Source organism: Lissotriton vulgaris, chromosome 2_1 (genome assembly GCF_964263255.1).
Source record: "Lissotriton vulgaris chromosome 2_1, aLisVul1.2, whole genome shotgun sequence".
Taxonomy (NCBI): Eukaryota; Metazoa; Chordata; class Amphibia; order Caudata; family Salamandridae; genus Lissotriton; species Lissotriton vulgaris.
In genome coordinates, this window is record NC_141687.1 from 1452208758 (window position 1) to 1452214757 (window position 6000).

A 6000-nucleotide genomic window follows, 5' to 3' on the forward strand; every position below is an offset into this window, starting at 1 on the left:
TGGTTTGGTTCCACATTTAAATATGTATTATATATATAGCATTCAGCATTAAAGAATGAGTGGATGTATAAGTGTCTGGATGGAGGATTTAGTAGCAGTGTGATTCACTATTTTCTTGACTAATTTATAGTGTCTCGCTAAATATATTGGATAGTGACTAAACTGTGTGAGTATCTGTATCACTTTCTCAGTTGTTGTGTAAACTGCTGCACCATTTGGTTACTAGCTATGTGAAAGTCTATATTAGTTATTGATTAGGTAACTGATTATTTGTATCGGAGAGTGAATGTGTGTGTTGTTCAGTGGGAGGTGTGTGACTGCCCAAAGACGTGTCATGTCCAACAAACTAGAATAATAAAAGGCATTATATGTGACATTTCTTGTATATAAATAAGTATAATTGCATCAGTGACTGTCTGGATAACTGTATACTTGTGATAGTGCTTTTATAACATGCTAAGGGGCCCAATAGGATGTCGGGCGGATTGCTGTCCCCAGGCTGGCGGGAGCCACCGCCTGCCTGGTGGGGGCAATCCGCCCGACATCCTCTCCAGTATTCCCCCCTGCCGAATTATAATGGGGGGGGACCGCGGCGGACGGAAAGACCGTCTGCCGCTTTTCCACCCCATTCGCAAGGCGACCAGAGTGGAAAAGGGTTTCTATGGTGGTGTGTCTGTCAGACACCGCCTGCCATATTAGGATGCCTTATTTCTAATGCCTTTTCGTGGCGGCAAGGCATGCAGTCTTCACTCTGGGGGCCCCCTGTGGGCCCCCAGAGTGAAGGAGGGGTGGGGGTTGCACACGGGGGTACCTGTGGTACCCCCTTTCATTTACATAAACAAAGCGGCAGGCACCGCGCGGTGCCTGCCGCTTTGTTTATGCAAATGCATTTATGCATTTATAGCATTGTGGCTGGCAGTGCAGAGAGCAACGCCCGCCGCAATGCTATAAATGAAGGATGTGCCCGCCACTGTGGCGGGCAACTCCTAATACCCCCACAGAACCCCCGCCCTAATGGCGGGCGTTCCCGAATTCCGACAGGATGGCGGGCGGACAAAGTCCACCCGTCATCGTAATGAGCCCCTAAGTATGAGTTACTATCTATATGAATAAATATAGTGGTGTTGGTATAAGTGTTTAACTAAGTATATGTAAGTATGATCCATTTTTTGCATAAGTGAGTAGGATGACTGCATAAGTAAATTGGATGTGTGCTGGTGTGTAATGTCGATATAGGAGTATAAGTATATTTGATTGTTTTCTATTGAACATTGACAGCATGTATGAGTGAATCTATAGGTAAGTGATTAGATGTGTATGTAGATCTAGGAATCACTGAGTGCGTTTTTAAATACTGCTATTGGTGTGTCAATGGATTCAAATATGGTACTTTGTATTTTACAGTGAATGATGAAAGTTTATACTAGTGTATGATAATAATGATAATAATAATAATATTAATAATAATAATAATAATAATAATAATAATCCATGTTTGTATAGCGCACAATCACCCCTTAAGGGTCTCTAGGCACTGGGGGCCGTCGGGAAGATTAAGTAAGCTATTGCCCAGAGTCACATGGTGCTGGGCTAATCTGCCGCCGGTGCCAGGGCTCTAACCGTGATCCCCAGATTCCGGAGTCAGTTGCCCTAGCCGCGGCGCCACACCTCTTCCTGATGACGTGTATCTAATTGCCACGTGGATGATGTCATCAGTGAAGTCATCAGTGATGTCATTTGAGATGTCACTGACTATGTCATGAATGATGTAATATGTGACATCATCACCAGTGGATGGCGGGTGCGAGAGTTACAGTTAGTACAGCTAACTATAATGGAGGAATTTCAATGGTTTTGTACAAGTGAAATGTCCAGCTAACTGTAACACCCTTGAAACCTATGTTTTTTTCAGTGAATTTCTAAGTTTTTTTAAAACATAATTCCTAACTATAAACTGCTTGAAACCTATGGTTTTTTTCAGTGAATTTCAAAGGTTTTTTAAATGCTAATTCCTAACTATAACCTGCTTGAAACCTATGTTTTTTTCAGTGAGTTTCAAAGGATTTTTAAATGATAATTCCAAAGCATAGCCTGGCTGAAACCCAAGATTTTTTTCAGTGATTTTAAAAAATGTATTCAATAACAATTTTTAAATCTATTAATTGTTATATTGATTTATTTGAGATTGATTTACAATTTGTTTTCAAATATATGTATTTTAGATACCTTTTTTAGATTACATTACACATTATTAATATATATTTAAAAAAACAATATAATATATATATATATATATTATATTTATTAAACTATCTGTATATTTTCTTTTTTTTTTTTTACAATTTTTTGAGCATTCCCGCACCCATAGCACACCTCTCTCGATTGCTGCACAGAACGTAGCCACCATTTTACATTTGTTCTGTAGGATACGTGTAGGGTGTGCATTAGGTGCGTATTTTCATGCGCGATTGCTATGCGACCCGTACGTGACTTCAAGCGCATACGCAACATATACGTATCACACCGCACGCGCGTTTCCACATGACGTCATGTACGTGTTTACCGCGGTGGGCGCACAGCTTCCGCGAAAATATTCGGTAGAAAAAAGATATATATATGTATTCAATATAAATATTAAGGAGAAAAAATAATATTCTTTTAGTTTTAATAAACTTATATTACTTTTAAATGCAATTTAGAGAAGTTGCGCTAGATGCGCGCTGCGTGTACGCACCCAGCACGCATCCCATGTGACCAAAAAAAAGAGATTTCTTTGGTTTATAACACTTACTGTTCGAACTATTGAAGAACCCCACCTATTATATTCACTCTTCTTAGACCTTCCATAAGAGAAGACCTGTTCTGAGAAATAACTCACTTTTCCGTCATTGGAAACTTGAACTTCTTTTTTGGATTCAAAAATGGCTACACCACTGCAAGAATCATCTGATTCTGATACACATCCATTGTATGGACATTTTTCACTTTTCCTGAGGGTCAAAAGAAATGTAATGCCGCCAAAGTAACATGCAAGATTTGCCAGGCAGTACTGTCCAGAGGAGATCCTAATAAAAATTACTCCTGTGGCACTGCTAGTGTGGGCAAGCACCTCTAATACCAGGATCCTGTGAACTATGCTCACGAAAAATGTAGAAGACTGCGCCAAACTGCACCTCCACCACCGGCAATACCGAGTACCTCTGTGTCATCCCCTTCAACTTCGCCACCAGACATAGTCCCCAATTTGTGAAAGTTAGAATGCACTGCGTGAAGTGCTTTAGTTTAATTTGTTATGGGGCGCAATCAGTAGACCTAGTTTGCAGAGCAATTGATGACCATCAATGCTAGTTTTTTTTTATTCTCTCAAAGTTCATGGTTTTGTTTGTCCTGTTCACTTTTTTCTTTTTAAAAAAAAAACAAAAAACTATCTAAAAATCAACACAAAAAATATAAAAGTACAAAAAAAACAAAAAAAAGTTATTTTCAGAACTAACTACTCTGGTTAAAGAAAGCTAATTGTATATGCTAGTGTGTGAAAGTTTTCATAAATGTATACGTACTGCATAATTGACTAAAGATTGCATTTGTCATATATGATGAATGTATAACTGCAGAACTATAAGGAAGTGTTGCACCATGACACTGTAAGCTCTTTAGCTACAGAGTGCTCAGCTATTTTCGAAGGACACAGATGCAACATATATATGTGTTGGAAGTATGTCCTTCCCTCTCCACTACTGCTTACACTGCACGCACGTGGTGGGTGATACAGGCACCCTTGCACCATGGTGCAAGAATATCTGTCTCGTGTGGAGTTTCGTTTTGTGCAGGGAGACACACCTTCCTGCACAAAAACAATCAGTAAAGGCATTATTCTTCGACAATGTATGCTGAGCATTGTAGCGTATATTTGAATACAAAAATGAGGAGAAATGCTCAAAATATCGAAGTCTGCCAGTGATTTACACCAATCTTCCGGAGAGGGTATTGGGGTCGCGTTGTCCCCTCTCTCTCCTGAGTAAGAGCCTTGATGGATCTATTTCAGCACTGTAAGCCTGAATGAAACAAACCCTGGCAATTAAATAAGTTCTCTGAGGGGATCTAGTTCACAGTGTGCACTGCACTGAGCAGCTCCAACCGACTCGTCCACATTGGTCCACTCCTCAACTTCTGATGCAAAACTTATGAACGCTGAAGTTCAAGGGAGAGACATACCAGCGAGGCACAGGAATCGTAAATGGTGTTTTTATCTTAATATTGGCAATGCAGCTTTTGAAATAGAGCCAGCAACATAATTTAGAGGATTGGCAACAGGCTACGTAGGTCTGTGCGTAAATTTGCATGCGGCAAAATCGAATCCTGAAAAAGACAGCCTCCTGTAAAAAAAGAATCCAAATTAATAAAATAAGCATCATACCGGTATTAATGTGGATGATAATACCAGACTTGTTATTTAAAGGCTATGAGAAATTCCAGTGTTGGGTTGGTGGCACGAGCGCCCCGCAGTCTTAAAATGACGGCAGAGATGATCTTACCTGGACAGGTGCTGCTCTCCTCAGCTCTGACCAGGTGCCTCGCAGCAGCAGTACCGCCAAAAACACAGAGAGAAAAGGCACGACACACATCCTCACAGCGGTGTCCAGCTCGCAGTCTGTTCCTTTCTGTGCTTCTTGACACACTCTCCTTTCTTCTCCTCTGACGTCTTGGTTTAAACAACAACATCAAGTGGAAACATTTCCTATAGCTAGAGAGCAGTTTCCCTCAATTGTGCAAGGCTAAGGAAATGTCGAAAACAACTGTTACGCCACCCAGGGGAGGCTTAGGATGTTGACACGTTTCCAGCATGTTGTAAATATGGGAACGTGTCAAATGCCATGTTTGTTGTATGGGAACACCCACTGTAACGCCCATGGCACACCTCCCCAAGTCAGTGTGAGGCATCCAGCAACTTGCACTGCATTGCCTTACACTATATCTACATTCCATGAATAGACACACAGGGTGGCTTTCCGTGGCCTCGTGGATATGGCTAAGCCCTGTGCGCCAGGGGAGCGTAAAAATAAATTATTTTCCGGTGGTGTAAAGGCTTGTGAAAACGCCCCACAGCATTTTTAAATGCAAGCAGTAGCAGTGTTGGCACACAAGGCAACGCCCCTCAGCCTTTTTTGCCTCTGGAAGTGGGTACGGAGTGCCCTCATGGAGGATGCAATACACCCGTGTCCACCCCGACCTGTGCCTTGTACAGACCAGCTATTCATATTTTCACATGGTCTGAACTGCAGTGATGCTGGACCAACATGGGCAGATCAGATCCTTCAGCGAGACGCCAGTCAGCTCTGAGTTAGTCAGAGAGGACGAGAAAACTGTACACAAGCCCAGTCTGCTATGCATGCCTAATCACTTAACATGGAATAGCTGCAGTGCTGAAGGTCCAATATCAAGTATGTGTCAAAATATCAACCACCACAATATCAAATTACCATCATAGCACCAAAAAAATATAATTTATCGAAATATTGTCACCATATACATGAACAAGACAGACGCAAATATCACTGACAGAAATATTACCATACAAAAATAGTTAATAAAACGTAATATCAAACACAAAAATATTGTAAAAATATATTATTATAACAGTACATAAATAGAAAAATAAAAAAATATGGAAAACAATATCAACAACAAAAATATTGTTAAAATAAATTAAACAAATATTAATCATATTCATTTGGTGAAATTAAGAATTACCTTTATCACCTACGGTGCTCATGGCGAGCTCAGCTCATCACGAGGCACAGTGGCACTGTGCTCATGACGAGCTGAGCTCGTCATGACCGCAGCTGTGGTCCCACGCGGGGATAATTCCCTTGCTGTGCTGAGCCTTCTAAAGAAGCGATCGTGGTCATGAAGAGCTCAGCTCGTCATGAGCACAGCTCCACCGTGCAGTGTGACGAGCCAAGCTCATCACAAGCACCGCGGCGCCGTGCGCTGCCCCCC